Raw genomic sequence first — 12,024 nt, 5'->3', positions numbered from 1 at the left:
AGTGGAATTCTCTAGCTGCGAAGTTGGTGCCGGTGGCGGCCTTGGGGGGGTCTTGGAGGAGTGTGGAGTTCAGGTGTTCCTCAGTGACCTTACTCCAGTTCCGTCGAGGTGGGCGCGGGGCGGGCTTGGGTGTGGTGGTGGTGTTGAAAGTGAAATGGACGCAGTGGTGGTCTGTCCAGGTGGGCTGGGTGGTGTGGCTGAAACTGATGTTTGATCCTTCTGCGGAGATGGGGTCGAGGGTGTGCCCTGCCCTGTGGGTGGGAGTGCTGACGAGCTGTTACAGTCCTAGGTTGTCGAGGCACTCAAGGAGAGCTGTGGAATCGGGGTCCTGGTTGTTCTTGAGGTGGAAGTTCAAGTCGCCGAGCAGGATGTAGTCAGTGGAGGTGATGGCATGTGGTGCGGCAAGCTCAGCGATGGTGGTTGCGGGCTAGGCACGGGGTCCTGGCAGTCTGTAGATGAGTGTACCATGTAGTGTGGTCCGGGGGCTAGTCTGGATCTGGAAATGGAGGTGTTCCGTGTTGGAATGAGGGTCGCTCGTGCTGGATGTGGAGAGTTGGATGGGGGTCTTGTGTGCGATGGCAAGTCCTCCTCCCGGGCCGTGTCGGCAGTCCTTTCTCTGGATCTTGTAGCCATCGGGGATAGCTGTGGGGATGTCAGGGCCGGAGGTGGCGTTGGTCCAAGTTTCCGTGAAAAACATGACGTCGGGCGAGAGGGTGTCGATCAGGTCCCAGATCTCTACTGCGTGGCGTTGTAGGGAGCACACGTTGAGAGGGATGCAGTTCAGGGTTTCAGTGCGTTGTCCCGTAGGTGGTTCTTCGGTGGGGTGTGGTGTCGACAGTGAAAGAGCTACGGCAGTGTCCGCACGAGAACTGCCCATGGGTCGTGGTGGGTGAGGATCTTACACAGTCGGCATAGCCTCCGGGGTTGAGGGCGTGGATGCTGGCTGATTAGTAGCGGTGGGGGCCAGGAGAACCAGGGTTCCTGGCGCTGGCCGTGGTTGGGTCGCGGACAAGCGCAGACGAGCTTGCCTTTGGCGTGCCTTCGGCGCGCAAGCGGCACGCATGCTGCACGTGTCCGCTGTACGACCCCGCAGCGGTCGCCATTAGTAGGGGAGGGGGGTGGGAGCAGAGGAGTGGGAGGCGGGAGCGGGGCTGACTGGGTGTCGGGGCCACAGAGGCAGCAGCGGCAGAAAATAAGCAACAGCCACGAAATGCAATAGCGGGTAAAAACATAAAATACAGAAATTAAATTAAGAAGACAGAACGTAAGAGAACAATCAGCCGGAAGCAGTGGTCACAATACAGTTACCAGCACCGGTACCGCAGCAGCCTCAAACCCAGGGAGAGAGGCTCAAGCTCTGCGATCCGGCTTCATATGTTACTTAGCACTTGTAAACATGTGATACTTTGTTCACCCAGTCAGAGAGTACTTACAGAGTACACTTTCAGTACAAACCTATTTTTTCAAAATTTGCATGAGTGCAACACTGTACCCCACTCAGACAAAGTTGGGAAATTATTATACTTAGCATTAGCTTATTATTTTGTACAGGAAGATTACCCTTCAAGTGCAAAATGTAGTGTTGACTCACGCAGACACCCTTGCACTATGGTGCATCTTAACATCTTAGGCCCGGATTTTTTTTCAAAACAGTCAGGGAACCCAGTGCATTCGATGACAGGGAGGGAGCAGGGGAGTGCCATATCTACAGAGATATGGGTCTCTCCTCCCCTCTCCCTTGTGCGAGCACAGATTTTGGCTGCCTTGCGCCAGGCTCAACCCTTTGCACCAAAGTGCAAGGCGGTGAGTCTGAGTCTACTGTAGGTTTCCCTTCCAGTACAAAATACTATGCTTAGGCACACTTTAAAACTTTTCCTACTTTGTATGTATGCTGGACGGTGCCTCACACATGCAAAGTCAGTGAAGAGAGGAGAAATAAAGCCATTTCACTTTAAAAATTATTCCTTTCAAATGGCATTGCCTTTTGGTGTTTGTAGATAAGGTTTTGCACCACTCATGTAATGCCCCCTTGGGTCAAAGTAACGAAAAGCTTTGCGTTAATTTCAGGGTACTTACCAGCGCAAAAACAAGTTTTGCACTGGAAAATAAATTATGAAACAAACATTTTGTGCTGGTTAGCGTCATTTTCGTGATGCTTACCCAGCGCAAAATGTTTGCAAATCTACCCCTTACAATCTTAACCAACACACATATACCATACACATACACAACTACTACAGTGATCAAAACACATTTACAATATGACTGCATGGCCCATCACCTTTTATAATCTATAGAAACGTGTGTAATATGATACTTTACCATGAACTTAATTTTCCTCAAACTCAGCAATATATAGACCTTGTACATCACCAACCAAGTCAGGTCCTATTACAGCTGCAACTTGTTACTCCATAGATGTTTGAGCTCAATGTTGCTCTCTAGTCCACCTCTAGTTGTCACGGCAGCACGCTATTTATGTGCTAACTACTCTTTAGTACTGTGTTTTATGCCATACCACCTCTTTTTTCACTCTTTAGCCGTCCTGGACGAAGGTGCCACTGCATCATTTGTTTTGGCTACTATGGAGGTTTTTTTTTTGCTTGAGGTATATTTGTATTGACTAATAGCTGGTACTCATGTTTGCTAACCTAACCAAAGCTAGGTGTGGATTAATGTTCTCTCTTTCTTCCTCTATCCTGTGATCCTCCTAGGGATTTTTTGGTAGCAGGATCCTCTTCTGTAAGCTGTATTACAGGATTGGGTTGGGGTGCAATTTTCTCTGCCGTTTTGTGTCTATGGACTTCCAAAGTACTTTGCATCCTTTTGCAGTGTTTTGCATCAATTTCTTTAGGACGTGCATGACACATACATTTTGGGCTGCGACGCTACATTATTTCAGCACAGCGAGAGTTCGCAATGCCTCAGAATGTAAATATGATGGAGCACTGATGTTTTTTGATGCAGCATGACTTCTATTCGACCTTTGTAAATCTCCCCCTTAAAATTCAAACAATCATACTAAGTATGCAATAAGGCAATGTTTAGCCAAATGACGGTATTTTTGGAACAAGCTTAGTATTTTAATCATAGCAGAACTTAATACGGTACATATGAAGTAAGTGAATCTACAATGATGCACTACAGAATGAAGTAAGTGGATCTACAAGGATGCTCTACAGAATGAAAAGGTGGACATAGCCACAATTAAGTTCAGATGGATTCACACTATGTTGCACTGGAGCAGCTTCCTAATGTTCTGTGAATATCAGGTGAGTTCACAGCAAATGAAAATTCAGGATAGTAATGTTTGATAGAACATCTCAAACTGTTAGCCAAAAAGTTACAGTCAAAGTCTCTTGGAAATGCTTGTGCATCATATTTTTGGATTTAAAAGGTTTGTGTTACAACTGTCAGCATTTGGGTGGTCTTTCTCCAAACGTGTTGCCTTACTGCTCCATATTTGTCTGATCTTGTTTTTGTTGGCCTTAGAACTCTGTACACTAACGTTACCACTGCTAACCAGTGCTGAAGTACATCTGCTCACTCTTTAAAACAGGGTAACATTGGATTTCCTCCAAGGGACATTTTTAATTTATCAAGTAGTCCCTAGTAACAGCCAATAAATGAATTACTAATAGTGGACCCGCAGCACTTGCTGTACCACCCACTTAAGAAGCTTTTAAAACCTGTCCCAGGTCTGCCATTGCAGCCTGTGTTTGCAGTTTTAAACTGCCATTTCGATCGGGCAAAATAAATCTTATGCCTAGCCCAAAACTTCCTTTTTAAAACATAAAATACAGTCTGGTAGGCCCTAAACAGCCTACAGGGCGGGGTGCAATGTATTTAAAAAGTAGGACACTTACTTTTAAGTTTTACATGTCCTGATAGTAAAAAAACTCTTAAATTAAAAAAAAAAAAAAAATTATTGACATTTCCAAAAAATAACCTACAAAGTCATCAACATTTAGCGAACTCTAGCATGGCTCTACCGCATCCACCTCCAGTGTCAAATACAGTACATTAGGCTTCCAAAATAATGCACATTGAAAGTAAATGTTTCTTTGATCAAGTTAATACACGGAATTAGTCGTTCTGGTACGTTTTCAGAAATTCCACTAAATATGTGGTTGAAAAACATGTCCACACCTCCCTGTCCCACTTTCTTGAGGCTAATGATATTCTTCACACATCCCAGTCAGGCTTTCGATCGAACCTGAGCACTGAAACCGCTCTTCTCGAGGTCACCGAAGTGATTAAGTCCACCTTGGATAAGGGAGGAAAAGTCATGTTGGTGATGCTCGAACTCTCGGCGGCCTTTGACACCGTCTCCCACAACCTCCTCCTAACAAGACTCTGGGAGGTAGGTTTAAGGGGGACGGTGTTCAACTGGTTCCGTTCTTTCCTCTCTAACCGTCAACAAACTATCTGGGCCCCACATTTTTCCGCCGCAATGCCACCTCTGGAGGTCGGAGTCCCGCAGGGCTCTATTTTGAGCCCTTCACTCTTCAACATTTACATGACGCCTTTGGCGGCACTCGCGGAGGGTTTCGGGGCCCAGACTGTATCGTATGCTGACGATACACAGCTCCTGTTCACCTGTGACAAGGACCACGACTTTGACGGACCATCTATACGGGATTGCCTCGGGGCGGTGTTTGACTGGTTCAACCGACACTGCCTCAAGTGCAATTCCGAAAAGTCGGAGGTCCTCTTTTTCGGCTGCCCGGCCGATCCCAGGTGGAAGGAGTGGTGGCCGGCCGCCATGTTCCCACCTGACAATGACTCTGGGTCGGCGAAAAATCTGGGAATCCAGGTCGACAACTGCCTCTCCCTTAGGGGACAAGTGTCGGGCCTGGCCGGTAAATGCTTCGCGATTTTAAAAATGCTGAGAAAATTCCTGCCCCTCCTATCCATCGATCACAGAAGGACCACAGTGCAGGCCCTGATTGGCTCACGCCTGGACTACGCCAACATTCTATACCTTGGCCTTCCGGACTATCTTACATCTCGTCTACAGATAGTTCAGAACTCGGCAGCCCGAGCCATTTTCGGCCTTAACAGAAGGGCCAGGGCGTCGGAGCTCCTTAGAACCCTCCATTGGCTGCCGGTTAAGAAGCGGATCGCTTTCAAGGCCCTGACCATCGCCTTTAAAGCTCTGCATGGTCTGGGTGCCCGGTATCTTCGAAAGTGGATCACTTTTTACCTTCCATCCAGATCCCTTCGCTCTTCGTCACAAGCTAGGGCAGTCACCCCTAGGATACATCGAGCTCGCATCGGCGGCCGCGCCTTCAAACATCTGGCGCCCCAACTGTGGAACGATCTTCCTCTTGCGCTCAGGTCCTGCTCCAACTTCCTGACTTTCAGGAAGGACTTAAAAACCTGGTTGTTTCAGCAATAAGTCTGTTCCTCCCCTGCTCTGTTTCTCTGGACTCATTGGGTCTGTTTTTTTCTCCATCTGCTCCCCTCCTCGACTTGGGAGGATCCTTCAGCGCCGGGACACTCCTTGGAGTAGCCGTGCGCTATACAAGCACCCTGTTAACATAACATAACATGTCCAATAATCCTTAGGTCTAGAGCGGGCAGGCAATTCCTCTTCATATGTTAGTAACGTATCTTTACAGTATGTCAAGTCCAGAATCCATTGTATGGTAGTTGGTGTCTTATGGCCATTCCATCCCATGGACACTCTACGTTTTGCCAAAAGTAGTGCTATTACACAGTGTTTACGCTTAAGGGCTTTCACTTGGGGTAGCAGACCTAGTAGACATGTGCGCACCGTGCAGTTAATGTTAACCTCAACCATTTTGCTCAGTAATGTGGTGACCCTTAACCAGTAGTCCGCTATCTTCGGGCAATTCCATGCTAAATGTATAAAATCGGCGTCATTCGTATGACATCTCTTACATTTGGAGTCAGCACTGAGTCCGTATTTATGGAGTCTGGCAGGTGTGTAATAAACCTGGTGGAGTTACTTGTAGTGTATGATTCGCAGATTGCCGTTAGGCGTAAGTAGCCCCGTAAGGGAACGTGCCGTGGCCCATTCCTCCGGTGTCAATGGAACCTCCATTGTAGCATTCCACTTATCTAGCATGCGCTGTGTGTTGTCAGCAATGTCAGTCTGCAATGTGCTGTACAATTTGGACACCATATGATTCGCCGTGGGGGTAGTGAGAATTAGTTTTAGAGGTGCCAATTGTAGCGGTTCTGCAGGGTAGGACGGGTACAGTTTCTGCATCGCTTTCTGCAGCCTATGGTATGTGAAGTGGAATAGTGGGGTTGGGTTACTTATATACGTGAGGTCTTTGAAGGTAGTAAATGTTCCATTTTTGTATAGATCGCCCATAGTAACTATACCAAATTTGTGGAGCAGTCCCAGTCCCACATTCTCCTGAGTGACAGACAGTTCAGGGTGATAGTGTATTGGGAGCGCCGCTGCATACAGCGGTAGCTTTTTTGCCCTTTTTCCCATTATGTGCCATGCTTCGTTCGCTGCATCAATAGTATTGATGTCTCTACTATGCAGGGGGGGGTCGTTTGTGGGTGATAATAGCCGACAGTGGGATAGGTTGCGCATCTCCTTCTTTGACTGCCACATGAATGAGAAACAGGATTTCATGATACCAGTAGTGTGCAAATTGTGCCTGAGCACATAAATAGTATAGGAAGAAATCTGGTACTCTGTATCCTCCCTGTGAGAACGGTAGTGTTAATGCACGCATTTCTATTCTGGCTTGCTTGCCAGCCCATATTAGTGTTAGCACCATGGATGTTATCCTACGAAATACCTCCATTGGTGGTTTGACCGGAATATTATTGAATAAATACAGTAGTTTGGGCAGAATTACCATTTTGTCTATGGCTGTGCGGTCAGCCAGTGACAGTGGTAAACAATTCCAACGTTTGATTTTGTCTTCTATGGCACTGATCGCCCTACCATAGTTTGTACGAATTACAGTCTCTTGGTCCCTATGAAACCACACCCCCAAGTATCTTACGGGTTCAGACTGCCACTCAAGCGGATAGTCCAGTGTGCTGCGGGGTTGTGGTGTCCGTCAGTGGGATAATTTGTGACTTTGCCCAATTAATCGCGAGTCCTGAATGTTGACCAAATTTGATATATTCTCGTAGCAGTGGGTTTAAATTTAGGGTCGGGTCACGGACGTATAGCATCATATCGTCTGCGTATAATGATATGTGTAGTGGTCGACCAGGGAATTGTGGAGCAGAATAGTGGTGGTGTTGCCTAATTTTGCATGCTAGTGGTTCCAACGCTAGTGCAAATAATAAGGGGGATAGGGGACATCCTTGCCTCGTCCCTCTGCTGATTCGGATTGGGTCAGATACATACTTATTCACCTGAATGCGTGCTTTAGGGGCGGAATATAATAATGTTATCTATTGTATGTATATAATCGGGAATCCCATTCTGTGTAGTACCGCATAGAGGTATGGCCATTCAATGGAATCGAAGGCTTTGGCCACATCTAGTAATACCGCCGCCGCCTTTGTGTTAGGCTCCAGATAGTGCGATACTGCAAACAGCGTTCTAGTATTGTGTGCTGTGGATCTTTCCGGGATGAAACCTGATTGGTCTGGCCGAACCAGTAATGGCATTAACGGCTGTAGTCGGGAGGCAATCATTTTTGCAATTATTTTTTATCTACATTTATAAGAGAAAGTGGCCTGTAAGAGTCACAATATTTTGGGTTCTTTCCTAGTTTCAATAGCGTGATCAGCATGGCCTCACGGATTGATGGAGGGAGTTTCTGTTTCTCATGCGCATCACCATACATGCGTACTAGATGTGGAGCCAACAGGTCTGCAAATGTTTTGTAAAACTCGCATGTGAAGCCGTCAGGGCCCGGGGCTTTGCCATTCGGCAATGATTTGATAATAGTTGTAACCTCCTCAACCGTTACAGGTAGCGAGAGGTATTCCCTATGTGTGTTTGATAACCAAGCTATCTCCACATCTGCCAGGTATGTCATAATGTCATCTGTATCCGGGGTGGGATGTGACGTATAGAGCGTTTCGTATGTGAGCATAAATTCACGTATTATGTTATGAGTGTCATACCGTGGGGTATCTGTGGCATCTCTAAACATCTGCACCAATTGAGGCGCTCGTGTATTTCAAATTTTGTTTCCCAGAGTCCTTCCAGGTATGCCTCTCTCACCATAGGCCCTTGCAGTATGCCGTTTTGAGATGTAATTTAGTTCGTCCTTTGCAAATGTTTGATATTCCGTTAGTATTGTTCTGATTTCCCCCAGTACTTCTGAGTTCTGATTGCGTGTATACTCCCTCTCTAGGTCCCGCAATTTATCCTCCCGCACCGCTAGTTGCCTCCTTATGTCTTAGAGTATGCCAGCAGTGGTGTTAATGCAGACCCCCTTATTGTTGCTTTGAATGCTTCCCATAATATACTCTGGTCGTCCATCGTGGGAGCGTTAAGTTGGAAATATTCGATAATTGCATTGTGTATAGTTTCCGTGTATACCGAATCTAGTAGGGCGGCGGCATTAAACCTCCAGCAAAGGGGGGGGTGTAATGTGGTATGGTGAGCGAGAGAAACACTGGGTTGTGATCAGATACTGTCCTAGGCAGGTGCCTAATATCAGTCATTCACAACGATATGTCCTCTGTGCCTAGCCAGTAATCAATACGGGACCAGCTATTATACGCAGCCGTTATATGAGTGGCTTCTGTACTGGCTATGTTTCCTACTCTCCATAAGTCAGTGAGGTGGATATCTATCATGATGTCTTGTAGTGTAAGCAAAGCTCGTTTGTGTGGTTCAGATGTGTTCCCTGATCTGTCCAACCCATCCTGCAATGCAATATTAAAATCTCCTCCCCATAGAATCTGCACGTCTCGTAGTTCTGACAGTACTCGCCAGATTTCACGATAAAAGTCTGGGTCATCTATATTCGGGCCATAAATATTGACCAGTGCTATGTTCTGTCCTCGTATATTTCCCAGTACCACTACATAACGGCCTGCTTCATCTTTAAGAACTTTGGTGACATTGTAATTTAGTCCTTTTCGTATCAAAGTGAGGACCCCTCTAGAATATGTGGAGTAATTAGAACTATGGATCGATTCTGCCCACCTATGGCCAATGGTGTGGTGCATGTGTGGGGCAAGGTGCGTTTCCTGTAGTAAAGCGATGTCGACTTTCAGTCTATCTAAATAAGCAAAGATTTGGCGAATCTTCTTTGGATTATTCAACCCTCGGACATTCCAAGTTAAGAGATGTATATGCTTAGGTGCTAACCGTTCAGCAAATCTGTAGTATTTCCTATATCATACCAGTAAATGACAAACAGTTGATATGTACATATTCTTTTGATCATTTTGGCGTTGAAGTCATAATGTTACAACCTTCGATAGGGTACTGAAGTGCTGCGATGCTTCTCAAGAGCCTAAGTTTGTAATACAAAACCCAACAACCCTCCCCCCACCCCCCACCCACTTTGGCACCCCAATTATGCCAAAGACATACCCTCAACAGAGCAACTTTAGAGATAAACTTTTTGTGGGGAGCACCCATATGGGGGGTCCGCCCGGTGCACATGGCTCCATCCAAAAGAACATGGATGTGACCAGGAATACATGAGTTATACGAATAAAACGATTCCAGTAGGTTTTGGTACAGAACAACAGACTTGAGGAACGCCCAATGCATCAATATTGCCATTAGGAATTGTCCGCCAGTATCACATTGCCAGTACAAATAATATGCATCATTAACATATGAAAGTATGATCTCTAGTATCAGGACAACGGAAAAACAGTTTGGCGTCCTGTTTCAGGGTGTGTGCACCATGTGTTCAATCCACCATTACAATTAGTATTGTCATTACAGCTGCATTCTGACAAAAAGTCACTGGCAGTATGTGTCTACAACAGCAATCCACGGCGCAACAGATTGTTGACCTTAAAAGTGTACCCTATGGCGTCAAGTACTTGCGTCTCCACCTGCCCATTGGTTATAACATAGTGCGTAAAGAAGCGGAGTTGCCCCCGGCACAAAATGCAACATACTATGTGTATGTGCCAGTAATTACATTTGACAACACCCATGTGGGCCATATATGTCCAGCCGGTTCTTCAACAATGTGCAACCTCGTAGCATAGGCGCGGTATAGCTAGACTACAAATAGTGCTCACAGTGTGGCGAGTACATGTCTGTTCCATACTATAGCGCCAAAGTTCCAGAAATCTGCAAACTTACTATATCAACAATGTTAATTATATATGGGTTACTAGTATTGAGTGCTTGACCAATACGTGCCGGCATGTCATGCTGCTTTCAGTCTGAATCGTGTTGTAGATCCGCGTGTTGCTTTTCCTTTCGTTTACGGTGCAGTTTCTTCAGGAATTCGTGTGCAGCTTGTGGGGTATGGAGAATGAGAGGGCGGCCATCTTGTGATATCTTGAGTCGCGCCGGGTATAACATCGCATACTCGATACCCAGCTCGCGCATTTTCTGTTTCGCCGGGTTGAATTCGTTCCGTGCGAGTTGCACAGTCATTGTGAAATCAGGGTAGAATTCCAACATATTCCCTTGATAGTTGATGCCGCGTTTCTCCCGAGCCAACCGTAGGATAGTGTCTCTATCTCTGTAGTTGAGGATGCGGGCAACTATTGGATGCGGAGGTGCGCCAGGTTTCGGTCTTGGCGCGAGAGATCTGTGTGCCCGTTCTACCAGCATCACAGCGGAGAAGGAGTCTTCGCCAAATATTGTGCGACATAGTTCTTCCACGTATGTTTCCATTTTGCCGGTGTTTGTGGATTCTGGTACGCCCATGATACCTACGTTATTCCGGCACGATCTAGCTTCCACATCCTCCGTCTCGTTGCGGAGAACTTCCAGTAATTTCCCCATTTCAGAGCAAGTCTTGGCAGTAGCCTGAGATTCATCCTCCACTGCTGAAATCCTAGTTTCGGCCTCCACCAGGCGCTCACCATGTTTATCCAACTTGGCCGCCATATTATCCACTCTTTGCGTGAGGGTGTCTAGTTTACCGTTGATGTCCTGGAGACTTTGTTGAATAGCATGTAGAACTTTTTCCATACCTCTGTTTGTAGGCTCTTCGGAATCATGTTCAATATCTGAGTGCGCTGTGGCGCCTGCACTGCCTTTCCCTTGTTTTTTGGCCTCGAATTGGAGCTTAGTTTGTTGCTTTTCTGGTTTCCACATTGCGCTGTTGGGTGATTGATACAGATGCCGATCCATACTTTGTCGTGCCATAACGGGTCCACCATATATTGTGGCTGGGCACTGTTTCACTGTTCCAGTGTAGCTGCAGTCCCCAATTCTGCGGCGGTGTATGTGAAAGCAGTCGCTCGACAATGGCAGTACTCGGACTCGCGTCGTTAGCCTGCCAGCAGAACACAGATCCGCTAACGCTGGTTATTGCCGGCTCCGAAGAGTACTGAACATAACATGTCTTATTGAGCAGGCATCCCAGTGGCCGTCCGCCGCATGATCCATGTCACACATATAGATGCGATGTAATACGTTTGGCGCATGATATCGCATAGGTATGGAGCGCTTGTTGTGCTGGCAGTTTTGATCGTCATATAGTGCCCCAGTGAATCATGGTGTAGTATTCCTGGCTTTCTCCTGTACAGAAAGCCGCTGTGTAGCAATATAAATTTTAGCGCGGGGCAGTAGTATCGCGTCCGCCATCTTGGTGTAGTACAGAGCGCATTTGCATGCAGTATAGATTGGTAGCCCGTGTACTTGATTGCAACCAACCCGATTTTCTAGGGAGATGTGCTTTATGCTGGGATCGCTTGGTAGTACCTTGAGTGTTGCGCGCTGATATCTGCCTTCTGGAGTTAGCTGGGGAGTTGCAGCCTGCATTCTCCGTTAGGCGCCGCCATATTGGATCGCACGTTTCGCGCCCCGTCTGTGGTTGTTGACAGTGAATTTGGTACCTTTCTGTCCAGCTATCTTTTTTGTTTCAGCCCCCCTGCATGGCCCATGCACTCCGATATCGTCTGCCGGCTGTG

This window comes from Lissotriton helveticus, chromosome 1_1, assembly GCF_964261635.1.
Source record: "Lissotriton helveticus chromosome 1_1, aLisHel1.1, whole genome shotgun sequence".
NCBI classification, from domain to species: domain Eukaryota; kingdom Metazoa; phylum Chordata; class Amphibia; order Caudata; family Salamandridae; genus Lissotriton; species Lissotriton helveticus.
This window is presented reverse-complemented; position numbering follows the sequence as displayed.